Source organism: Rattus norvegicus, chromosome 2 (assembly GCF_021556685.1).
Source record: "Rattus norvegicus strain SHRSP/BbbUtx chromosome 2, alternate assembly SHRSP_T2T, whole genome shotgun sequence".
Classification (NCBI taxonomy): domain Eukaryota; kingdom Metazoa; phylum Chordata; class Mammalia; order Rodentia; family Muridae; genus Rattus; species Rattus norvegicus.
In genome coordinates, this window is record NC_141535.1 from 233,041,295 (window position 1) to 233,068,790 (window position 27,496).

At 41.5% G+C, this 27,496-nt stretch overlaps 1 protein-coding gene across 4 annotated transcripts in view; it reads right to left on the reverse strand.

The window, feature by feature from the left end:
- Bmpr1b (bone morphogenetic protein receptor type 1B) overlaps positions 1-27,496 on the reverse strand; it is a 332,846-nt gene that overhangs the window by 233,059 nt on the left and 72,291 nt on the right.

Here is a 27,496-nt window from a genome sequence, read left to right on the forward strand (position 1 = left end):
GTTTTCTTATGAAAAATAATATAAATGTCTATATATACATATATGCATGTATGACTGTGTATTTATGTATGTATATGTATGTATAGCTATCTTATACTTTTAAAGCCATTCTGAGTATTCACATCAAATTAATACCTTTTCTAATAAAACATATTAAGAACACTTAGATCTTCATTGGATAAGAACTATGTGTCTCTATGTATCTACATAATCTGTGTTTTTCTACATTTTAAATTTTTAAACAAGAATACGTGCTGAATAAAGAAGTCTGGGTGCAGGGCAATTGTGTCATCAACATAAGGTTTTAAAAGAATTTTACAACATTTTTCACCCCATTGCCAACCAATCAAATTGTCAAGGGATTATCTGGGTTAAACTGCCAAAGGACACAACTCCCACATTATTGAAATAAACTCCCATAATTCCAAAACAAACTACTGTCCACTTCATAGTTCAACATTAATCCAAAGATATTGTCAGATACAGATGTCTTTAAATGAAATCAGCAAAGACTTTTGATTCACAACAAGAATTTCAATAGCTTGATAAACTCTCTAGATTTTTATGCTTATATGAAATGAGATGCTTTACTTTTTCTGGTGCTCCTTTGTAAAGCAAATTACAATTATACATGTGTGTGCAAAGACACACCCCCCCCCACCTCTACCTCCACCACCTATGAGATACCTTAATAAACAACACAACAATCGTAAGTTACATCACTCCACAAGAGAATCAAACTGAGATGCTCCCCTGTGCAGCAGTTCTGCCTGGTGCTAACATGAGACTGTGTTTCAGTTAGGGCATCAACTTGATGCAGAGAAACTAATTAATAAGAAATAATTTAAAACTTAGGAATCAATGCATCAATAACTATCCTATCCCAGCCTAGATGACTTATAGACCCTCCTTTATGATTTAATGCCCTCATCCTTAAATAATAAGATGTCTTGAAAAGGACCTGTCACCCAGTGAGACCATGATGTTACAGGAAGTATAATTAATGGAGTACGCTAAATAATTGTAAAGTATAATTTATAAAATATATTTCCCTACAGAAGATACAAATACTGAGCAAGTCCACTCTGTGTGGAAAATGTTGAATCAGAGCAGCATATGCAGCTGTGTAGATGGGGAAGCAGAAACCTGCACACTGAGTTAGCCACACCTTTCTTTTTTTTTTTTTTTTTATTAACTTGAGTATTTCTTATATACATTTCGAGTGTTATTCCCTTTCCCGGTTTCCGGGCAAACATCCCCCTCCCCCCTCCCCTTCCTTATGGGTGTTCCCCTCCCAACCCTCCCACCATTGCCGCCCTCCCCCCATAGACTAGTTCACTGGGGGTTCAGTCTTAGCAGGACCCAGGGCTTCCCCTTCCACTGGTGCTCTTACTAGGATATTCATTGCTACCTATGGGGTCAGAGTCCAGGGTCAGTCCATGTATAGTCTTTAGGTAGTGGCTTAGTTCCTGGAAGCTCTGGTTGCTTGGCATTGTTGTACTTTTGGGGTCTCGAGCCCCTTCAAGCTCTTCCAGTTCTTTCTCTGATTCCTTCAATAGGGGACCTATTCTCAGTTCAGTGGTTTGCTGCTGGCATTCGCCTCTGTATTTGCTGTATTCTGGCTGTGTCTCTCAGGAGCGATCTACATCCGGCTCCTGTCGGTCTGCACTTCTTTGCTTCATCCATCTAGTCCAATTGGGTGGCTGTATATGTATGGGCCAAATGTGGGACAGGCTCTGAATGGGTGTTCCTTCAGTCTCTGTTTTAATCTTTGCCTCTCCCTTCCCTGCCAAGGGTATTCTTTTTCCTCATTTAAAGAAGGAGTGAAGCATTCACATTTTGATCATCCGTCTTGAGTTTCGTTTGTTCTAGGGATCTAGGGTAATTCAAGCATTTGGGCTAATAGCCACTTATCAATGAGTGCATACCATGTATGTCTTTCTGTGATTGGGTTAGTTCACTCAGGATGATATTTTCCAGTTCCAACCATTTGCCTACGAATTTCATAAACTCGTTGTTTTTGATAGCTGAGTAGTATTCCATTGTGTAGATGTACCACATTTTCTGTATCCATTCCTCTGTTGAAGGGCATCTGGGTTCTTTCCATTTTCTGGCTATTATAAATAAGGCTGCGATGAACATAGTGGAGCACGTGTCTCTTTTATATGTTGAGGCATCTTTTGGGTATATGCCCAAGAGAGGTATAGCTGGATCCTCAGGCAGTTCAATGTCCAATTTTCTGAGGAACCTCCAGACTGATTTCCAGAATGGTTTTACCAGTCTGCAATCCCACCAACAATGGAGGAGTGTTCCTCTTTCTCCACAACCTCGCCAGCATCTGCTGTCACCTGAGTTTTTGATCTTAGCCAATCGCACTGGTGTGAGGTGAAATCTCAGGGTTGTTTTGATTTGCATTTCCCTTATGACTAAAGATGTTGAACATTTCTTTAGGTGTTTCTCAGCCATTCGGCATTCCTCAGCTGTGAATTCTTTGTTTAGCTCTGAACCCCATTTTTTAATAGGGTTATTTGTTTCCCTGCGGTCTAACTTCTTGAGTTCTTTGTATATTTTGGATATAAGGCCTCTATCTGTTGTAGGGTTGGTAAAGATCTTTTCCCAATCTGTTGGTTGCCGTTTTGTCCTAACCACAGTGTCCTTTGCCTTACAGAAGCTTTGCAGTTTTATGAGATCCCATTTGTCAATTCTTGATCTTAGAGCATAAGCCATTGGTGTTTTGTTCAGGAAATTTTTTCCAGTGCCCATGTGTTCCAGATGCTTCCCTAGTTTTTCTTCTATTAGTTTGAGTGTGTCTGGTTTGATGTGGAGGTCCTTGATCCACTTCGACTTAAGCTTTGTACAGGGTGATAAGCATGGATCGATCTGCATTCTTCTACATGTTGCCCTCCAGTTGAACCAGCACCATTTGCTGAAAATGCTATCTTTTTTCCATTGGATGGTTTTGGCTCCTTTGTCAAAAATCAAGTGACCATAGGTGTGTGGGTTCATTTCTGGGTCTTCAATTCTATTCCATTGGTCTATCTGTCTGTCTCTGTACCAATACCATGCAGTTTTTATCACTATTGCTCTGTAATACTGCTTGAGTTCAGGGATAGTGATTCCCCCTGAAGTCCTTTTATTGTTGAGGATAGCTTTAGCTATCCTGGGTTTTTTGTTATTCCAGATGAATTTGCAAATTGTTCTGTCTAACTCTTTGAAGAATTGGATTGGTATTTTGATGGGGATTGCATTGAATCTGTAGATTGCTTTTGGTAAAATGGCCATTTTTACTATATTAATCCTGCCAATCCATGAGCATGGGAGATCTTTCCATCTTCTGAGGTCTTCTTCAATTTCTTTCTTCAGTGTCTTGAAGTTCTTATTGTACAGATCTTTTACTTGCTTGGTTAAAGTCACACCGAGGTACTTTATATTATTTGGGTCTATTATGAAGGGTGTCGTTTCCCTAATTTCTTTCTCGGCTTGTTTCTCTTTTGTATAGAGGAAGGCAACTGATTTATTTGAGTTAATTTTATACCCAGCCACTTTGCTGAAGTTGTTTATCAGCTTTAGTAGTTCTCTGGTGGAACTTTTGGGATCACTTAAATATACTATCATATCATCTGCAAATAGTGATATTTTGACCTCTTCTTTTCCGATCTGTATCCCTTTGATCTCCTTTTGTTGTCTGATTGCTCTGGCTAGAACTTCAAGAACTATATTGAATAAGTAGGGAGAGAGTGGGCAGCCTTGTCTAGTCCCTGATTTTAGTGGGATTGCTTCAAGTTTCTCTCCATTTAGTTTAATGTTAGCAACTGGTTTGCTGTATATGGCTTTTACTATGTTTAGGTATGGGCCTTGAATTCCTATTCTTTCCAGGACTTTTATCATGAAGGGGTGTTGAATTTTGTCAAATGCTTTCTCAGCATCTAATGAAATGATCATGTGGTTCTGTTCTTTCAGTTTGTTTATATAATGGATCACGTTGATGGTTTTCCGTATATTAAACCATCCCTGCATGCCTGGGATGAAGCCTACTTGATCATGGTGGATGATTGTTTTGATGTGCTCTTGAATTCACTTTGCCAGAATTTTATTGAGTATTTTTGCGTCGATATTCATAAGGGAAATTGGTCTGAAGTTCTCTTTCTTTGTTGTGTCTTTGTGTGGTTTAGGTATAAGAGTAATTGTAGATTCGTAGAAGGAATTCGGTAGGGCTCCATCTGTTTCAATTTTGTGGAATAGTTTGGATAATATTGGTATGAGGTCTTCTATGAAGGTTTGATAGAATTCTGCACTAAACCCATCTGGACCTGGGCTCTTTTTGGTTGGGAGACCTTTAATGACTGCTTCTATTTCCTTAGGAGTTATGGGGTTGTTTAACTGGTTTATCTGTTCCTGATTTAACTTTGATACCTGGTATCTGTCTAGGAAATTGTCCATTTCCTGAAGATTTTCAAATTTTGTTGAATATAGGTTTTTATAGTAAGATCTGATGATTTTTTGAATTTCCTCTGAATCTGTAGTTATGTCTCCCTTTTCATTTCTGATTTTGTTAATTTGGACGCACTCTCTGTGTCCTCTCGTTAGTCTGGCTAAGGGTTTATCTATCTTGTTGATTTTCTCAAAGAACCAACTTTTGGTCCTGTTGATTCTTTCTATGGTCCTTTTTGTTTCTACTTGGTTGATTTCAGCTCTGAGTTTGATTATTTCCTGCCTTCTACTCCTCCTGGGTGTATTTGCTTCTTTTTGTTCTAGAGCTTTTAGGTGTGCTGTCAAGCTGCTGACATATGCTCTTTCCTGTTTCTTTCTGCAGGCACTCAGCGCTATGAGTTTTCCTCTTAGCACAGCTTTCATTGTGTCCCATAAGTTTGAGTATGTTGTATCTTCATTTTCATTAAATTCTAAAAAGTTTTTAATTTCTTTCTTTATTTCTTCCTTGACCAGGTTATCATTGAGTAGAGCATTGTTCAATTTCCACGTATATGTGGGCATTCTTCCCTTATTGTTATTGAAGACCAGTTTTAGGCCGTGGTGGTCCGATAGCACGCATGGGATTATTTCTATCTTTCTGTACCTGTTGAGGCCCGTTTTTTGACCAATTATATGGTCAATTTTGGAGAAAGTACCATGAGGAGCTGAGAAGAAGGTATATCCTTTTGCTTTAGGATAGAATGTTCTATAAATATCCGTTAAGTCCATTTGGCTCATGACTTCTCTTAGTCTGTCGACATCACTGTTTAATTTCTGTTTCCATGATCTGTCCATTGATGAGAGTGGGGTGTTGAAATCTCCCACTATTATTGTGTGAGGTGCAATGTGTGTTTTGAGCTTTAGTAAGGTTTCTTTTACGTATGTAGGTGCCCTTGTATTTGGGGCATAGATATTTAGGATTGAGAGTTCATCTTGGTGGATTTTTCCTTTGATGAATATGAAGTGTCCTTCCTTATCTTTTTTGATGACTTTTAGTTGGAAATTGATTTTATTTGATATTAGAATGGCTACTCCAGCTTGCTTCTTCTGACCATTTGCTTGGAAAGTTGTTTTCCAGCCTTTCACTCTGAGGTAGTGTCTGTCTTTGTCTCTGAGGTGTGTTTCCTGTAGGCAGCAGAATGCAGGGTCCTCGTTGCGTATCCAGTTTGTTAATCTATGTCTTTTTATTGGGGAGTTGAGGCCATTGATATTGAGAGATATTAAGGAATAGTGATTATTGTTTCCCTTTATATTCATATTTGGATGTGAGGTTATGTTTGTGTGCTTTCATTCTCTTTGTTTTGTTGCCAAGACGATTAGTTTCTTGCTTCTTCTAGGGTATAGCTTGCCTCCTTATGTTGGGCTTTACCATTTATTATCCTTTGTAGTGCTGGATTTGTAGAAAGATATTGTGTAAATTTGGTTTTGTCATGGAATATCTTGGTTTCTCCATCAATGTTAATTGAGAGTTTTGCTGGATACAGTAACCTGGGCTGGCATTTGTGTTCTCTTAGGGTCTGTATGACATCAGTCCAGGATCTTCTGGCCTTCATAGTTTCTGGCGAGAAGTCTGGTGTGATTCTGATAGGTCTCCCTTTATATGTTACTTGACCTTTTTCCCTTACTGCTTTTAATATTCTTTCTTTATTTTGTGCGTTTGGTGTTTTGACAATTATGTGACGGGAGGTGTTTCTTTTCTGGTCCAATCTATTTGGAGTTCTGTAGGCTTCTTGTATGCCTATGGTATCTCTTTTTTTAGGTTAGGGAAGTTTTCTTCTATGATTTTGTTGAAGATATTTACTGGTCCTTTGAGCTGGGAGTCTTCACTCTCTTCTATACCTATTATCCTTAGGTTTGATCTTCTCATTGAGTCCTGGATTTCCTGTATGTTTTGGACCAGTAGCTTTTTCCGCTTTACATTATCTTTGACAGTTGAGTCAATGATTTCTATGGAATCTTCTGCTCCTGAGATTCTCTCTTCCATCTCTTGTATTCTGTTGGTGAAGCTTGTATCTACAGCTCCTTGTCTCTTCTTTTGGTTTTCTATATCCAGGGTTGTTTCCATGTGTTCTTTCTTGATTGCTTCTATTTCCATTTTTAATTCCTTCATCTGTTTGATTGTGTTTTCCTGGAATTCTTTCAGGGATTTTTGCCATTCCTCTCTGTAGGCCTCTACTTGTTTATTAATGATTTCCTGTGTTTCCCTAAGTGTGTTCATGTCTTTCTTGAAGTCCTCCAGCATCATGATCAAATATGATTTTGAAAGTAGATCTTGCTTTTCTGGTGTGTTTGGATATTCCATGTTTGTTTTGGCGGGAGAATTGGGCTCCGATGATGGCATGCAGTCTTGGTTTCTGTTGCTTGGGTTCCTGCGCTTGCCTCTCGCCATCAGATTATCTCTAGTGTTACTTTGTTCTGCTATTTCTGACAGTGGCTAGACTGACCTATAAGCCTGTGTGTCAGGAGTGCTGTAGACCTGTTTTCCTCTCTTTCAGTCAGTTATGGGGACAGTGTGTTCTGCTTTCCGGCGTGTAGTTTTTCCTCTCTACAGGTCTTCAGCTGTTCCTGTGGGCCTGTGTCTTGAGTTCACCAGGCAGCTTTCTTGCAGCAGAAAATTTGGTCTTACCTGTGGTCCCGAGGCTCAGGTTCGCTCGTAGAGTGCTGCCCAGGGGCTCTCTGCAGCGGCAGCAACCAGGAAGACCTGTGCCGCCCCTTCAGGGAGCTTCAGTGCACCAGGGTTCCAGATGGTCTTTGGCTTTTTCCTCTGGCGTCCGAGATGTGTGTGCAGGGAGCAGTCTCTTCTGGTTTCCCAGGCTTGTCTGCCTCTCTGAAGGTTTAGCTCTCCCTCCCACGGGATTTGGGTGCAGAGAACTGTTTATCCGGTCTGTTTCTTTCAGGTTCCGACGGTGTCTCAGGCACAGGGGTCCTGCCGCTCCTGGGCCCTCCCCCACGGGAGCCCAGAGGCCTTATACAGTTTCCTCTTGGGCCAGGGATGTGGGCAGGGGTGAGCAGTGTTGGTGGTCTCTTCCGCTCTGCAGCCTCAGGAGTGCCCACCTGACCAGGCGGTTGGGTCTCTCTCTCACCGGGTCTGGGAGCAGAGAGCTGCTGCGGGCCGGGATCCGCGGGTGTGGGACTTCCGGTAAACACAGACCGTGCCTCCTAGAGAAATTCTGCTTCCGTGTCCACACCTTTCAAAAAGCAGAATATGGGGCCAAAGAGGTGGGTCAGTGTGGACAGCGCTTACCACCAAGACTGACAATCAGAGCTTGGACCCTGGATCCCACATGGAGTAAGAGAGAACTGACTCCCAGAACTTGGCTCAGACTCCCACATGCACATGTTAGCACATACACGCACATTCACATGTGCGCGCGCACGCACACACACACACACACACACACACACACATATGCATGCGGGTTTATATATAGATGTATAAATATTTTAAAATCAAGGTAATGATTTTTATTGGCTTTTCTTTTCAAAACCTGTTCTCCAACAAGGGGATCATGCATGACTCTCAAAGAACACAAATTGGGGTATTTAGTATGTGAAAATCATGGAGCCATCATGAACATGACATATATAACAGTGGGAATTTTGTACCCACTTCTCAGGAAAACGAAAAAATACACCCTTCTCCAAATCAAGGGCAGTGAGAAATGGCTCAAAGCAAGGAAAAGCTCTCCTCTCTCCAGACATCCTCGCATTACTAAACTTACTATAGAATAGAAGCTTTATAAACCAGCAAAAGCCTGAGCTCATGGGAGCTCACTGAGTCTGAAACAGCAACCAACGAGCAAGCTTGGGCTAGATGTAGGCTCCCTATACATATGTAGCAGATGTGAAGCTTAGTCATCTTCATGGGGGTCCCCTAACATTTGGAGTGGTGACTGTCCCTGACTCTGTTGCCTGCCTTTGGATCCCTGTGCCCTAGCTGGGCTGCCCTATCTGGCCTCAGTGGAACAGCATGCACTTGGTCCTGCTGCAACTTGATGTGCCAGGGTGGGTTGGTACCCATAGGGGTCCACCCCTTCTCTGAAGAGAAAAGGAGAGGGGGTGGCCAGGGGGTATAAGGTGAGACTGGGGAAAGGGGCCATAATTGAGATGTAAAGCGAATGGATCAGTGAATGAATGAATAATCAAGAGTAAAATTAAGGACAGCAGGGCTGAAAGGTAACACTCTTAGGTTGAAGGCTGACTGCTTGAACCTGGGGATCTTTTTTTCCTCTCAACATTCAGGGAAGAAAATTTAGTCACAGATATTCCTAAGCCCCCAAGTAGGAAAACAGCCCAGAAGTCAAGGACCAGCAATATAATGATGAGGAGAACAAGAATCGGGATGGAACTATAGAATAGCTCTCTCCATCAAAGGAAGCACTGAGCAGAAACCGTGGATGCAGTTTCAGGAACTTGACAAAAGCATGTAGACAGATTCCTGGCGAGATCCGCAATGGGCACAGACCTCGGAGGTCGAGTGCACTTAGCTCCCTGATTAGAAGCGCCTATGTTACAGTGTGTTTGAATATGGAACACCCTCCCTAGAGGGCTAGACCACAGTGAGAGAAGCCTGTGGCACACCTGAACAGGCCTTCAGCGAATGCAGGGAGGGAGGTTTGTGGATGCACTGCCTTTACTTTTCAAAACCTAGATTATGAATTATTATGAGTTTTCTTTCTTTTTTTTTTTTGATTGACTTTTGAGACATGGATTCTCTCTGTAAAGCCTTGGCTGTACTGGAACATACTGGCCTTGAACTCTCAGAAACCCTCCTGCCTCTGCCTCCTGAGTGCTGGGATTAAAGGCATGGGCCGTCACCACCTAGCAAGAGTATACATTTTCAAAAAGTACCTACCAAAAGAAATGGACAGTGTTTAAAACAAGCAGTGTAGACACATACTCTACCAGAAGAATCTTTTCTATTTTCTTACTTCAACAAACATATTTATATCTTTACAAAAAACACCGACAAGAACTCTGTTTTTTCTTCTTCCAAAATGTGTATTATGGTTGGTACTGGCTTATCTTTAAAAACATACTCATTCTCACTGCACAGCTATATTCTGTCAGATGTGAAAAGACAGACTTTGTGAAGTTTAACTCTCCTTCACACTCCCATCAACCTTCGCCCAGATGGGAAACAGGAAAAGATAGCCTAGAACATTAACTCATCTAGCATGTTCTATGTAACTGTTAAGAGCCACGGTAATCTAAGAAAGATGGATGTGAATAAGCTAAATGTAATATCTGCTTTTCGAGAAAAATACTCCAGTCAAAATAATTCTGAAAGAACAATACATCTAGAATGAGTTATACCCCTGGATTTCAAAGAACACGGTGATGATATAAGAGCACCAGTGGACGGGGAAGCCCTTGGTCCTGCCAAGACTGAACCCCCAGTGAACTAGTCTATGGGGGAAGGGCGGCAATGGGGGGAGGGTTGGGAGGGGAACACCCATAGAGAAGGGGAGGGGGAGGGTTTAGAGGGATGTTGGCCAGGAAACCGGGAAAGGGAATAACAATTGAAATGTAAATAAATGGTTAATAAAGATGGAGGAAAAAATAATCAAAACAGTGCTTTGCTGCCATGGAGATAGATATACAGATAATGGAGGCAGAATAGACTGCTGAAACAAAAGGCTCGTACATGGTCAAAGATAGTTTGACAAGAGAATCAGGAAGATATTTCAACAACTCACTATGGGGAAACCCTATATTCACAGGTCAAAGAAGGCTAGACTCTCACCTAATAATTTCTACAAGGGCGCATGAGCACTGGATCAAAGACATAACTCTAGACCTAAGTCCATAAGATGCCAAGAAAAAAGCTGAGCTTGGGTTTCATGGTGGTACTAGTAGGAGACATTGGGACCTTTGAAAGATAGGTCCTAGTGGAAGATTGAGTGGCAGGGCACATGCCTCTACCTGGGGATGGGAGCAGGGCAGCCCCTCTCTCTTCATCCCTAGCTCATGCTGTTGTGTTTTGCTTCTACCATGAACTCCATCACGATAGACTGCACGGTCAACACACCAACGCAAGGATGCCGACTGATCGTGTGCACAAATGTACAAGACCGTGAGACAGACACTTTCTCTTATAAGTCAATTACTAGCAATACTTTGTTACAGCAATGGTTGAAAATGCCAGCTACTAGAGTAATGCAAATTTATGAGCTATCACCGCACAGCTAGTAATAATGTTCACTATCAAATGCTGGGATGCTCAGGTATAGTTCAATGAAAGAGTGCACATTTCCTATTTACAAGACTCGTAGTTTGATATTTGGATGGTTAAGGGGAATATGGAAAAATTAGAACCCATATGCCCTGTTTGGACAGATAAATTAAATACAGAGAGTATGAAAAAGAAGATGGTGGCTCCTCAGGAAGTTAATAATAGAACTACCATGCAGTCTAGCAATCTTACTTTTAATATTCATCCCAGAAATAAAAAACAATGTCCAAGCATTTAAAGAAGCGTCCTGAAGAGATGTTTATATCATGCCTGATCATAGCAATGCAATCCGAAATACTCAAGATGTGGAAACAATCCAAATATCCACAGAAGTATGCACAAATAAACAAAATGTGATATCCAAAGAATGAGATATTATTCAGCCTAAAAAAAAAAAAAAGGAAATCCTATTTCGCACCACCCCATGAAACCTTCAGAAAATTATGCTATTGAAATAAGCCAATCCCCAAAAGATAAATAGTAGGTAGCTAAAATAATCAAACTCACGAGGCCAGAAAGCTGCAAAGTGATTGCCAGAGGTAGAACCGTGGGGAGACATGCGATAACAGACATAGTTCCAGATGTGCAAGAATAGAAACTATGCAGAGCTGTTGCACAGCAGTGCGACGATAGAATGAGGTGCATGCATAAAAGTGATTATCATGGTAACTTTTGGTCAATGACTTTTTACATATTTTTTAGTCAATTCTGCAAAAGTAATGAACTGCACCCAGGAAGTTGCAACATGATCACGCATAACCTTGGCATATGGATAAGAGTTAGACAAAGAGCATCTAGGTAAAAATTCAACCAAAAACGTCAACTGTCTACAAGAACAAGCCTGCAGCTAAAAGAGGACTGAACTACCCCAGTGAAAACTAGAACAGTACGTGGGGATTCATGGTCATTGTGTGGTCAGTCAGTCCTGTAGGGAGTGTCTCCGAATGGCTGAACACACGAACAGGAGACCACACAGTGCAGGGAGGAGAAAACAAGTTGGGGTGCCTGCTAACAGGTCACTCAGCACTGATCCCGGAAACCAGAATGAGCGGGAAAAGAACTCAGGTACAGACAATGTGGTCTGAGGTACTCTACAGGCAACCTCGTGATCTGTATCCTTAAGAGGAGACCTGGATACCTTCTAAACCCCATCAACACTGATGCTACATTTAAACTACACCCAGATACATTTTTCCTGTCTTGAAGCATCTCAACCAACTGTGCCTGAGCACATCTGAGGCTCATGGGATACTCTGGAAAAGTAACTGTTTTTCATACGACTGATGGCTATCTTTCATCGATGAGTGGTTTCTTAAGTATTCCCCCAAAATTGATATTTATAAAAGGTAAAGGAAAATTCCAATTTCCCATCTCTGAACATTAACAAATACACATACTTTTTAAATGAAGACAGAATTTGAAATGTAACGATACTTCCAATGAATAACTGTAACTAACTCTCAATTTTACTGATAGGAATTCTTAAAATGTCGCTACTAAGTTTAAAAAAATATTTTGCACAATATTTCTGTTCTTTGTAAGACCATTTTAAACTACTGTTTGGGTTTCAGAGCTCTGTCTACAAAGGTCCACATTCTCTTTTACTTAAATTACCACTTTTGAACCCCAAGCCATATTGTAGGCTTTGACCTACAAAGCTATACAAGAAGCTGTAGTATTAAAATATACCCTGTGAGGTCACAGAGGCTGCCACCAGCCAGTAAAAGAAAACAGACCTCACGGCCAGGATGTCAATTACTCAGCCATGGGCACTGGCTCACAGAAAGCCACAGCTTAAAATCATTATAAAGATAGCTTTAAGACAATTAAACAAATTACTTGGGATCACAAGTCCTTAAAATCTCTTCCTAACTCAAAAAAAAAAAAAAATACCAGAAGACCACCTCAGAAATTGAGGTAAATTACAGAAAAGTGTTACAACATGAGTAAGTGTTCATTTATTTTCCTCTTGCAAATTCAACAATTTCCAAGCATTCTAAAAACAGGCTTTGGCAACACATCGTACACATTGTTTGACTACTCTAGTAAAATGCTAACATTCAGAATCACAGGCAAGCCTATCAGTTCTGACTATTCACAATAACTTTTTCTTTCAGAGGCAGAGCCTCACCGAGCCTAGGCTGATCTAGAATTGTATCTGTAGCCACAAACAGCCGGGAAGCCACCATCCTTCTGCCTGTCTCTCAAACACTGAAGTTACAGACATCCTTCACGGTTCTCAGTTCCATGAAACAGCCTCACTGAAGCAAAGAACTATTCTCTCTCTCTCTCTCTCTCTCTCTCTCTCTCTCTCTCTCTCTCTCTGTGTGTGTGTGTGTGTGTGTGTGTGTGTGTGTGTTTTCTACTAACCTTGTAAAGTTATAGAATATTAAAAATCCCTACTCTCTTACATAAAATTATAACTTTTAACCTCTAGAGTCCAGAAAATCTGCAAAGAGGTCCTGATCAAGATACTAAGTTTTTTTTTCTTTTTTCAAAACAAAAGTAATGGCATACAGGAGAGAGCAGAACATAGATTACCTTCCTTCAGGGTAAAGATTAAATAAAATAACATGTGGGCATTTTGTAAACCAAGAGAATGTATAAAAGTAATATACATATATATGGAATATATGTATATATATATGGAATATATGTGTGGAATATATGTATACCTAAAATAGCAGAAGGAATCAATAACCATCCCAAGCTCCTGAAGCTGTTTTCACCATGTTGACAGTAATAATAGCTCACTCTATAAAGGATGAACATCATCGCCTTCAGTCCTGCCACAGGCACCCAGCATTTCACATAGCAAAGACTCAGAGCAGGGAAGAGCCAAGTCCTTCATCCCAGAAATCCCTGAGTACGATTGCAGCTGCATCCGATGCAGATCTTGAGGAATCTGCTGAACCAATCTCAGCCTTGGCTTCCTCTTTTGTAAAATTTGACGTTGCCTAGTGCATATACTGTAAGGATTAAACAAGATGATATGCCTGGGACAGGTGGCAGAATTCCTCTCACCCAAAAGGAAGAAAACTTATTTGAAACCCCCAGTTACAGAAAGCTCTTGAGACCCAAGACAGCTTCTCATCTGAGGCTACTCAAAGGCCAGCACTCCAGAATGGTTCTCAAGAGTTCACCACAAACCCCTTGGACTTATTGAAAAATCCCAAACATGAACTGTGGTTAACTTTCTCCATATCGCTTCTGCTTTAAATCAAGGCTAAGAAGCCATAGTGAGACTTTCAGCAGTGTCGGGCAACTGGCACTTTGTGTGGCTAATGGAGAACATTGTGTGCTGGGCGTCTACCACATACAGACGAATGGAAATAGCCTCGTGGTAAACAAGCTTTTAGGCTGACACCATCATACTCAAGCAAAGTCAAACGACAGGAGTAATACTAACCCATGTCTATCATTCCTTATCCTCAGTTCCCCTAAGGTATCATGAAAGGAGGGAAAGAGCTCAGAGAATAAATATTGTTTTGTCCTAAGACACTAATCTGAAAACTGCAGAAAAGTGGAAATCTGATGTGTCTGCCACAGCAGGAATACCTCCCCATCCCACCACAGAAGCGCCATCAATACAGTGTGCTCTCCATAAGCACTAAAAATACACTTCCTTTTACGGAAGTGTCTCAAAAACTCTTGTCCTGTACTGGAAAGAAAGGGAACATAGGGAGCACCCCAATCCACGGGCAAGACACCCCACAGGCCCAGAAGTGGAGTTCTGTTTACCCCACAGGCACAGAAATGGAGCACGGTGAGCGGCAATGGCCTGAGGGAGCCAAAGCTACCTCGAGAGACCACATTGCAAGCTCAGGGCGGGAAAATATCACAAACCAAACCAAATACAGCACTAAGTTCTCATTGCTATTGCCCAAGTGACTGGAATCGTCACACACACACACACACACACACACACACACACACACACACACACACCCCAAAAAAAGGTGTAAAAGCAAAGTTTGGTTCAGACTGATCATAGTTCATAAAAACAGAGTTCCAGAGGCAGTTTAAGACACCAAGATAAATTTATTTTCCTTAAAGCCAACATTTCTTCAATGCTTCTCGAAGGTAAGCATTTAAACCTATAGATTACATACATTTTTCAGCTCCATAAAGCCTGTAAAATCGTCCTTGAAAGAACCATTGATTTAACAACCCAAAAGGTACTTGTTATGCTGTGCACAAATACTAACCACTCCCCAGAGGAGAGAACAGCTGTTTGTCTGCACATCCACAAAGAAGATAAAGGCTACAAGTGCATCCATCTTGGGTACTCCATAAAGACTTAGTTCTTAAATGTCTGCGTGATCTTGGGGAAGGTATGAAATTAAACCCTCCCTATGAAAAGCACAACACACAGCAGCTCATAACTTATAACGCCTGGCTGTAGGAGAAGGCACATACTTCTAATTCCACTGGACTTAGAAAAATAAATAAATAAAACCTAAAGTCTGCAAGGAAACTGAAGGTTGGTGACGTATGTCATCCAAACAGACACATTTAGACAAAGCAGCTCAGATTGAAATACTCGCTATGTGTACTTGAGTCTATACTGTCTGAGCAGGGACCCAAAGAATAGAGAATAGTAGTTTGGTCTGAAATTAATTCTAGTATCAATAATCTTTTTTCTGATACTTAGTAGTATTTTTTCAAGTGTTGGACCAAAAAAGCATAAGTGTTTTCATATAACATATGAGGAGGATTCAAACACATAAGGAGTTTAAAGCACTTAGAGACTGACCTTGTACCTTAAAGAGTAAATGGAAATTCACAAATTACCTAGCATTCTCATGTTCGAATTATCACTGATATTTCTAGTGTAAGAGAAGGGGTAATGAGAGGTTAGAAAGACTGCATGGGGGGTTTATTTTGCAGAAGTTGTCTTACAGGGGTTTAAGAGGCAATCTTTGGTTTCTTTTGCTTTGCCCTGAGTGTCAAAGGCTCACTTCTGAATGGTAGTTCTACAGACACAAACGCTGCCATGCTGGTGTTCAGGTTGAGAGTCCAGCTCCCTACAAACCTCTCACACAATTCACCAGGATGGGAATGGAGATGAAACACCCACCCTGACGTGATCCATAAGATCATCCTCCTGCCAGGCACCTTTGATGAGCAGCGAGTCAAATAGATGCTCGCCAAGTCTCAAACATTTAGTCCCAGGAGCCTTCACTGTATTTACCTCTCTGGGCCTAGCACTGGCTTCTGCCGTCCCTCAGCTTAGTGTGTCTCCTCCTGCAGCCCAAGCCCCACTCATCCTTCAACACTGAAGGCAGAGGGCATTTCTTGATACCAGCTAAGGTATCCATTTATTTTCCCCACACCCAACTACTGTAACAATACCCCCTTTCGATTTGGAAAGGAAATAAGCTTGAACCCTAATATGCAGCTAAACCTAATATCCAATGATATAATCAGACAAACCAGAGACACGTACTGGACCTTGTATTGACTGTGGTTTGAAGGTTTGAAGAACTTACATTCCCTCAAGGGTTCACAGACTAGTATGTTCAATTTGCTCTAGGGAAAAAAAAAATTCATTTATCCTAGTAAAGCTAGAAACAGCTTCTACTAAGTTAAATAAAATAAGAAGGAAGAAAAAAGGTTAAAAAGATAACCAAGACTGGAGAAGTGGGGAGAGTAAAGAAGGCTCTTTCAGATAAAAATTAAAGCAGTGAAAAATGGAGACCTCCGATGTACTAGATGGTGGATCTAGAACCAGCCGTTCATTCTGAGATTGCTATTTTAATCAAATATCTTTGTGCCGTGTGATGTTACAGATGCAAATGTCACTCAAAAGCAATGGGATAAAAAGACCAAGTTTTAGGAGACTGATGATAAATTTCAAATTTGATACAAACATATGGAAGCTGTAGAAAATACACAAAAACACCTAAGCCTTTCGATAAGCATCAGGCCTTCATCAGACATGAAACCTAGTATGTAGATGTCTTTCAAAGTCAAACTTATAAACAGTTGGTGTCCTCCTAGAGACGAGTTAATCCTCCTGAAGTGCCAAAGGGGATCCTTGGACCTCAGATAACATAACCATTTAGGAGCCGAAGGGACGATTTAACCGTGAAATTAAAAATAATAATAATATGGAACCAGAAAATGTCATTCATTTAACTACAATTTATTGTGTTATTCAGTGAGGGAGTTCTCCAGAGAACAGAAAAGAGAACAGGGCCCAAGTCAAAGTGTCCAAAAGACCTGGCAAGCCAGTTATCACTATTACATGGTGAAAGTATTTCTAGCCACAGACTGTAGCGACATAAACAATGGATGGGTGGTAAGGAACACATATGGGGTTTTGTTTTTGTTATTCAGAAGACCTTGGAACAGGTCAAGATGCTGACACTGGGCCAGGGAACAGTTTTGTTAACAGAGATATTTTTCAAGGCCTCAGCAAGAAACAAGGGAAGGGCGAGGAATTCTGAAGAGAACATCAAAAGCGAGAGAGAGAGAGAGAGAGAGAGAGAGAGAGAGAGAGAGAGAGAGAGAGAATAAGACTGAATAAAGGAAGGCAGTGGGTATCCATGGCGATACAGAAGTTCCTCTGCAGTGCAGAAAGCTCATGACACTTTCTAATGGCCCTATCTCCTTAGTTGAGAGGAAAACGCCCACTCTCTGAAAGAGGGCGTGGAATTGATAGTGTTAAGAGGTTGGGAAGGTGGGTAGCAAGGGGATGTATTCTGCAAAGTCTTTTAAAACCATGGGAAGCATTTAAAATTCCCTAACAGAAATCAGAAAACAAAATAACTAGACAATTATGCTACTCTGGGACTGCCCCCAACAGGCCTGCAACAGCCTGCCACACAGTACATTTTCAAGACGAGGCAGCTGCCCTGGAGATGCTCACCTCACCTCGAAAGTAACTGGATCTGCTGAAGTCTCTTACATAGGAAATACAGTGAGCAGGTTCGTACTTGAGTTGTGTTCATTTCAACAAACAGCTAAATCTGCCTCCTTATGAATTAATCCAGAGAAAGTCTGTAAAATTTGAAAGGGATAAAAACCTTACAAACCGTTGCATTCTAATGGAAAGTATAAGACAAGTTATCTACCGCTAAACAATAAAGCCCCTTTCCCGTGTGTATCGTGAAGGTATCGCTAAGTCGAAAAGGACATGCTGAAGATATCGTCTGTACAGGTCTTACTCGCCCTCTGGAATCTGATTAAGCCTCACGGAAAAGCAAACATGAGTCTGATGCTTTGTTGACTTTCAGTCTCTAAACCCAATGGTTCTGCCCCTGGCAGGCACCTTGAGCATGTACCCCTTTATCAAATGTAATGACCTATGTGAAGTTACCTTTGTAATCTACGCTCATGAAGTGTGAAGAAATGCCCTCCTTGAATACAAGATCCAGGTCCCTTGATATATCTCTGACCCTTATCTAGAAAGCTATTTATACAAGAAACAGAAAAAGAGCAGACATCTTACCAACCATTGGATTCAGGTCACCTTGACCCTCAAGCTGAGCTCAAGGTGTCCTCTGCTATTCCCATCCACCCCTACTCAATCCTATCACTACTACATGGGCAGTACCTGTTTAATACTTGGAGTGGAAGTTCCTATCCTCATCTCCATCCTGCCTTTTCTCCTTCTGCCACTGATAACCCCATATGGCATGAAGGTATCACACACGGGGCTGCAGCACAAGCTATCTCCTTTGAAGACCAGACTGCAGCAGTCCACACTAGTGAGTACTTGAGTTACAGGCCATAAGATGTCTCTGCCTCACACAGGTCTGAGATCCTTTGTATTAAAAATGTTAATAACTGGAATTGTATAGCCTTGTGAACCATCTTTTTTTCTATCTTGTTCTACAAATACCAATAAGAAACTGCTAAAGCCTACAAAAACTGAACTTCAGTTATTAAAGAAACAAACATTCAGTTCATCGTGTGTGCTATACTCAGTCGTCCAAGGCCTGACCAGACACTAGTTGCCCATGAAGTTTTAATAGAAAGCTATACCAACCTGTTGGAGGTTATATTTAATTAAATAAAAAGTCTACTCCATTCGACGTAGGTGTGGTTATGTACATACAGTTTGAGAAATAAACACGGGAGCAACTCCTGAAACCCATAGATAGACCCAGAAGACGTGCCCCTCATTTATTTGTATAATTAACACTGTTTCTGAATACTTTTGAGTCTGGTTCCCATCACAAATGATTCAAGTAAATAAAACACAGCCACATTGTCGCCCAGAACTTAAGAAAAGGCGTATCATAAAATGTTATCCACAAGAAAAGTCCTTTTTAAAACATACGGTGTCAAAATGAAACATTAGAGAAAAAAATATGCAACCAAAATTAGAAACCAAAGAGCGACTGCCAGCTATACACGGAGAGCCATGAAAGTCTCTCCACCTTTCACTGTGAACACTCAGGAGGTCTCACGGCGACCGTTAGCCTGGAACAAGCTTCAATTTCTGATTCCCCCATCCCTAAGCTGCCAGATCGAATGCCTTACTTCAGTCCCTATCTACCCACTCCTGACTAGTGGCGTCAGCATTCTCTAGAGTCTGGAGAACACTGCTGAAACACTAGTTCATATCAAATACAAACTCTTGGGATTAATACCATTCACTGAGAAAAGTGTTTCCAAAATTAAGTGTGAGCTTCCCAAACCCTTACAATCCTGTTCTCCACTCTTTTTTAAAATGCTTTCCCGTTAAGATTACACGCTGGGTATCAGCAGGTTCTTCTTGGAGCATAGTTAAGTACTGTGCAATGCTAGTTACTATTATTCCCCTTGAAGTGGACATTTTCTTTTGGAATAAACCTTAAAAGCCAGCAAGTACATTTCATATGCCACCGGAGGTACAGTTTAGCTTTAGAATGACCTGGTTTTTATACAGTGTTCAGAGAATACCCAATGTGAAACAGCCTCTGATAGTTTGCAATCTGTTAATTACAGTTGAAGTCAACTACCTCTGGTCATTTGCAATCTGCTAATTATAGCTGGGGCAGTACTACTGTGCCCTGTGTCCTGTCGTTCACAGATTTCTCCTCTGGAGAAAATGAATATAACAACAACAACAATATAGCGACAACTAGAAGTTTGCAGTCTGTGTGCCTCTTGTACAACTTCTTTCTCTTAGTACTCCGACCAAGAATGGTTGGCTAGAGACACTATAACATGTCATTTTCCTCTCTGCTCTCAGTAAGTTTGCAATCGAGTATGGCATGAGGTGCTCACTGAATACCTAAACACACACACAAAACACTTTTGAGAAAAAGAGTGAGCAAAGAGACTCAACCTGGACTCTCATGAATAGTCTGACGGCTAACACAGGGTAGTACCCTGTGCTCTAGGGACTCACTGAGTGCAGGAATAGATACCAAGGGACAGTCTGTACTTAGTCAAACAGAAACACAAACATCTATCCATTCAGCAAACCCCTTGAGGAAAACAGGCAACATCAAGCCTAAACAGCTTGTGAACCGCAAAGAAATTTACATATGCACCAGACGCCGCTCTAAGCACTTCATACACAGTGCCACACGTAATGCTCACAACACTCTAGAAAGTAAATCACGGTCTCATCCCAATCACGCACTTCAAGAGAAGGATACACGACAGGATTAAACCATTTGTTCTCACTCACATTCAGTGAATAGAACTGGATTTTGGATCCTGCTTAATTGGAACATCTTTACACATCACTACTCATCTCTCAAAACACATACGCAAGGCATATGCATATCTGTGAAGGAATAACAAATGGAGCTGAATGAAACGAGATCCCACAGAAGAGCAGAGTATGAATGCCAACTTTTTTTTTTTTTTGGTTCTTTTTTTTTTTTTCCGGAGCTGGGGACCAAACCCAGGGCCTTGCACTTCCTAGGCCAGCGCTCTACCACTGAGCTAAATCCCCAACCCCGAATGCCAACTTTTAAGTCGGCACAAGAACTTGCTGAAGGGCAAAAGGACTGACAGAGGGAATGACTAGAGATCAAGATAACCTGTGTCTGCCCTGACCCAGAATTTGATCAATATTATAGAAGTACTGGGAGATATCTCAGTGAACAAAGTGCTCAGTGCACAGGGAAGAAGACCAGAATGAAGACCCCAGAGCCCATGCTCGGTGGGAGTGGTGCCTTACATGTAATTCTAGCCTCTGAAGGTTAGAGACAGATCTAGTCTGGAGTAGGCTGACAAACCAAACTAACCCTGTTGATGAGACCTGGGTTCAAATCAGAGACCTTCCCTCAAAGAATAATGTGGAAGAGTGATCCAAGAAGATATCCTTAGGCCTCCACATGCCCTAGTACATAAGTGTAACCCACACACACACATGAACACACACACACACACACACAAATGCACACACACACACACAAATGCACACACACAAAAACACACACACACAAACACACACAAGTGCATGTGCAGGTGAGGTGGGGTGCACCACGCAAAAAGAAAACAAGTAAATTAAACATTTTTAAAATCAGTGTTTTCTGTACTGTAATGTCAATACTTATTAATGGAGTAAAACAATTTCTAAGAACTTTTTAAGATGGTACCTCAAAAATAATTACCCAGAATTCCTCCTCTCAAAAGGAAATTCAGGGACAAAGAGTGGAGCAGAGACTGAAAGAAAGGCCATCCAGAGACTACCCCACCTAGGGATCTGTCCCATCAGCAGACATCAAACCCAGACACTTTTGCTGATACCAAGAAGTGCATGCTGGCAGGAGCCTGGCCTAGCTGTTCCCTGTGAGGCTCTGCCAGAGTTTGACAAATACAGAGTCGGAGGCTCACAGCCAATCACTGGACTAAGTGCAAGGACCCCAGTGGAAGAGTTAGGGGAAGGACTGAAGGAGCTGAAGGGGTTTGCAACCGCATAGGAAGAACAGTAATATCAACCAACCAGAACCCCCAAAGCTCCTAGGACTAAACCACCAACCACAGAGTACACATTGGGAGACCCATGGCTCCAGCTCGATATGTAGCAGAGGATGGCCTTATCTGGCATCAATGGGAGGGGAAGCCCTTAGTCCTATGGAAGCTCAATGCCCCAGTGTAGGGGAATGCCAGGGCGGTGAGGCAGGAGTGGGTGGGTGGGTGGAGGAGCACCTTCATAGAGGCAGAGGGGGTGGGCAAGGGGATAGGGGGGTTTGTGGAGGGAAAACTTGGAAGGGAAATAACATTTGAAATGTAAATAAGTAAATAACCAATTGAAAAAAACTCTTTTAAAGAAGAATATAAGTAGCAAATGTGTCTTAAAAGCTTATAAGACGATGCCTGGCTACAGAGACTGGGAGATAGCATTTTGATTCTGCAGAGACAAGCTAGCCTTACTGGAGCATACAACGGAGAAGCGCAGCGTTCCCCCTGACACTGCTTGCTAGGTGAGACATCAATCAGCTGGGAAGACCTGGCTGTGCTTACTTCTCTCCAGCCTAGCCCAAGACAAAAAGTGCTGGAATCCTCAAGTGGCCAACTCCTGAATTCTTGATTTATGGTGCGCTTTGATCACCACACTGTGGCGGCTCTGAAGCCAGATATCAGACCAGGTGGCACAAAGATGACGGGCATTCCTTAAAGCAAGAGGGCACATGGACAAAGTGGTCCTTTACAGGGGTTCACACACAGTTCTAGCTACGTGAACGCCTGAGACATTTGGGAAGGTAATAAATAAGATATTCTCTAATTTGGCGTGATTGTGAGCAAATTACTTAATTGGGCATCAGTGGTTAAAGGATAATATGGCTGGGATTTCAAAGATAAAACATTTTTCACTTCAATGAAAGGTCTGCCTCCCCCAGCATCTCCAGGAGCCTCGTTATTCCTTCTCAAAGTGATCAGCATCGTTTTGGTGAGTTCCGTCTGTAACTAATTAAAACTCAGTTGTCTGATTTGGAATCCCACCTCCCGGTGAAACTCTCTCACCGGTAAAAGAGAAGCAAATTTTCCTACCCAAATTCACCCTCCACAGAGGAGTGCGCAGCATTTCTTCAGCCTTGGCAGTTTGAAAGAGCTTAAGGAACAGGGTTGCTCCACTAGTTTGTGTTCAGATTACTTTGTTTTTCTTTTTTTTTTTTTTTAACTAACGAACTCTTTGTCTCTTCCCAGACTCTGAATAGAGATAAAAATAGGACCTCATATGTTACAAAATTGAGAAACAAAAGCTTGTGTCTAGAAACATTAGCAAATCCCGAAACACCTCTGTTTATTTAGCTCCAAAGTACCCCTTGAGGGAGGAGGCGTCATGACGTGAGCCCACGGTCTTCCGTCTAATATACAAAAATCAAAAATAAACAATGTGCACATTCTATAACTAGAAAGCTTGTTTTTTAAGGAGTTATTAATTATGCCACACATCTCTGTTTCAATTTGCAATTCAGTCAGCCCTCTCTAGAATAAAGGGTAGCCTTCTGAAGCTTGGTTCCTCTCACCTTCCAAGTTCATCCGCTCTGAGGCCTGATGGAACCATAGTTCAAATTCTTCAACAGGGCAAGGATCTAAATTACTTCCAGATCTGCCTGGTCGTCTAAAACTCTTGCCTTAACAGTGTGATTATGGCAACAGTAAACCTTGTCAACGTGCTTTTCTGTTAGCATAGCTGCAAGGAGGGGAGTCGCCTCTAAAGCAGGAGAAAAATGGAATGGCCACGTGAACAAAACCCTCCTTTGTACTTCATCTCATCTGTGAATAATTAGAAGAATTTAAATTGATGTGGAAGGGGTAGAGAAAAACCAAGATAGGATTACAGCATCTTTCACTTTGATGTAGTAAAAAATGAAAACGAAGACACTCTGAAGCCTGATAAATATGTACACCATGCCCACAGCCCTCAGCTTTCAACAGTGACTGACCCGGGCAGAGGCCATTGTTGCTACAGTGAGAGTCCATACCGATAAGTAAGGAGGTGCGGGTGGTTCTTGGACTAAACTAAAACAAACAAAAACTTTCCTTCTGCTAACTCATTTTCGAGCTCCTGAGTTTGAGTTTGTCATTCACACCAAGTTGGGCAAACTAACTCTGCGTGCTATCACCGAAGATTTGATTGAAGTAACACTTGCCCTGTTTGAAAACTAGTATCTGGTGTGTGGTTCCGGAGCAGTCATGCTTCCCCGGGGGGGGGGGGGGCATGCAGCAGGGCGAGCACTGCTCTTTAAAGACTCCAATTCTCCAAAGTATACATGCATTTACTCTATTTATATGAAACTATTGCATTTTTGCCAATAAATTCTTCAACGCAAGCTATACATTATAATCAACACTATTCAGGGACAATTTTAAATCATTTAATGTATATACTTCAATATTTTAATCTATATTTCTTCAGTTAATATGCTGTTTTTTTTCCAAGTGTTCAAGTCTGGGAGATATTAATAGCATAATAACCATCTGTCCTACTAAAAATTGAGAAAAGGTATACGAAAAGGTTTAAGGAAGAAGACCATGTCACTTTAAGGCTTTTCCAGAGTCCTTAATGGACTGCCATTTTGTGATGTTTTTAATAATAAATGGCTTGGGGAGCAAGTCATAATAAGTCTGATAGCAAACAACTTGCAGAATTATTTTCTATTTAATGTTTTCCTTTTCATCCCTTAGCATTCAGTTTGAGAAACAGAAAGCACTTACACTGGGAAGGTATTTTCTATTGATATTTGCAAAACAACGATTTCTAAGACTGAAATATTTCAACATTTTAGAAGTCTTAGAATTAATGTTTTCCAAACTGCATATTATATCATTACATCAGCATAATAATTCATTTAGGGAAGTTTTACCCAGTTGCCTACAAGACCATACATTTCAATTAACAGGTATTTTCAATGAACTTACATTGTGTGCTGTCATTTCTTCCCTGTTAATTTGGCATGCAGAAACTGTATAGATTCATAGGATTTCTCTATCAAAATATTTTCAAAGTCATGATTATATGTAAATGTCTCTGCTTTGAAATATTTTACTTACCCTTTGTCCCTCATCGTTCTAGTCCACTGGTCCATCTCGGAACTCTCAGAAAGTCTCTCAAGCATGTCCACACCACTGACTTGGTTTTCTAAAACGAGAATTATTTTCTGCAACCCCCCTCTCCAAGACTGAAACCCACTCTCTCAATGTTCCTGGAGGTCTTCTCTGACGTACAGTAAAAGAGAGTTTGTTCTCTCCTCCACAGGGCTCCTGCTCCAGTTGCACAATCCCCACCCCATGCCCCGCATATTCTCCCTTCTGTGTTCAACTGCTTTCCAGAGAAATATCAATCTGCTCATATTTCTAAAAACACTTTTCTCTCGAGTGTCCACGATGGCAGGCCCTTACACTGAAATAGCACTTTAATAGCTCCTGAGTTGTTTGGAGACTTTCTGTCCACCAGACAGACAGAGTTAGCCTGGTCACTATGCCCTGGACTTAGAAATGCTCTTTCAATGCTGTACTAGGAATGTAACCTGGTAGGAAGTCAGATTCTCATTGTCTGGGAGGTAACAGCATTTGCTTATCTTCTGGACTGCAAAGGGACCTTTTCCTATGTAATACCTAAGAAAAAACAGGAGTAGCTAAAGTCTAGCGTGCCCACCACTAAGTTCTCCGTCCCCATCCGGAGATCTATACCTGCCTAGACATTTTCCCATCAAAACACAGCCATATGCTGTTCTACCTGTACAACCAGCCAGGCATGGACTGCTTTCTAGAAAGTGCAGCTGCATTCAGAGAGAGGTAAGGTGAGAGCGGGAGCCCACGGAATGGAGTCGGGAGTCTTGTGTGATAATAAGGCTATGGTTTTCCTCAGAAAGGGAAAACTCCGACAGATGGAGGGCTGCTTGGCTCTATGTTGTAAAGAGAACCACATTTCCTTCACTTCCTGAGATAACACCGTCGGTTTCTCTGAATATTTCACTGTTAAGCACAAACCTGTATCAGAGGTTCTCAACCCCTTCTGTGGCTCCTTGTATTGCAGTGCAATGACCCGGAACAATAAATTATTTTGTTACTGTGCTGTAATTGTAATTTTGCTACGGTTATGAATTGATGTGTAAATATCTGATATGCATGCCCCGTAGAAGGGTCGAGACCCACAGGTTGAGAATCACTGGCTTAGATGCTTCTTTTTTTATTTTTTTCCTCCAGTCCAACTCCTTAAAGACAGAGAGAAGATACCACAGTTTCTATTAGCCAACTGTTGCTCTTCATCCTCTGTTACCCAAGTGTGGGTCACTGCTTTGTGTTGTTTGCTCCATGGTCAGTGTCAGCCTTTTAGCATAAACCACAAACAGCTATGTCAGTAGCTCTAACAACATCCGACCCTTATTACATTTTTAGTTGGAAAATAAGAACTCTCTATAGGGTACAACACAATATGTCAATGGACACATACAATATAGAATGACAAAATGATCAGGGAAGGCCTCTCTGTATTTATATGTAAGTTTCACCCGATTACTCCATTGATACTTAAGCAGTCCAAACAGAAAACATTTATCATTATACTGTGTGAGACAGGGGTCCTCACTGAATCTGGAGTCACTGCATTGCTGGGATTGGCTTCCCAGCATGCCACAGGATCTCCCTCTTGCCACTTCCCCTGAACCGATATCATGCACATGTGCACTGTGCCCAGGATTGCATGAGTGTTTTGAGGAACAAGTGCAGGTCAAGCTTTTGCAGCAAGTACCACCAGCTATTGTCCCCACCCTATTTTTAAAACAAGTCTTCCGATGCAGTGAAGAATACGCAGAGACTAATCATGTTTCTCCAAAGCCACAAACATGGCACCAGCACAAGAGCAGAAGTCCTTTTTACTGATGACAGGTGGCATCAGAGATGAGTGGTCAACCTCAACAGGGAGGTACAGGGAGGTAGGTCACAAAAATTAAAAAAAAAATTGCTGATTTCTGCCTGCTGGGTTTTGTTTTTTATAGAAGATGGTCATGGTGAGGGGTGGGATATTTTTATTTTGGTGGTGTTTGTTTTTAATTTTCCACTAGACCACACAGGCTGACTCGGTCCACTTGTTTATCACTAAGGAACGTCATCATATGGGGCAGGTCCAACTCACCCAGCCCCATGTCTCTTGGATAACACCAGGCAGAATCTCTCTGCCTAACTAACCTTGGTACCTTAAACACCTGGGCAGAATGAATCAAAAGGAGGGAAAGTACAAAAGAACCATCGTGTGTGGACGTGCCATTAGGAAAGGAACAGGGTGAAGAATTTCACAGCGCCGGCCCACCTTTGAAGATTCTCTGGGACAGCACTGTAACCCAGAGCCAGGGCAGCTGTCCAAAACTTTCTTGTAAGTCCTGAGTAAGGAAATCAGCCTCCCCACATTCTTTAAATTTTGTAAAATGGCAATGCCTTCTTCATGGGATTGGTATCACACCTGCACACCGGGAGAGGAGACAACCATTCCTGCTCCCTAAACACACTGTTCTCGCTTCTCCTATGTCTCACAATGAAACAGTTGCCTCAGTATAAACTAGAGCTCCCCTGGATGACAAAAGGAGCCCTCTAATAATCACCCACCATGGTTTGTAAGCAACTGATACTATTCTTACGAATTCACACTCCTACTAGATTACCATTGCAATGGACAATGTGTGGTGGCCACGTTCTAAGACTGAGGGACGCGACTCATTTTTTTCTGATCATGTTTAAATGTATGATAGGGAAACACAGAGATGACAGAAAGAGGAGATCTGGGGTGTTTTAAGTTTCAAAGCTTACTGTGAATAAAAGTACTCTGTGAGACTCCAAGGCAGACTTTCTGCAAATAAGTTACATTTTAGCACGTGTATAGACTAGTGTATAGAC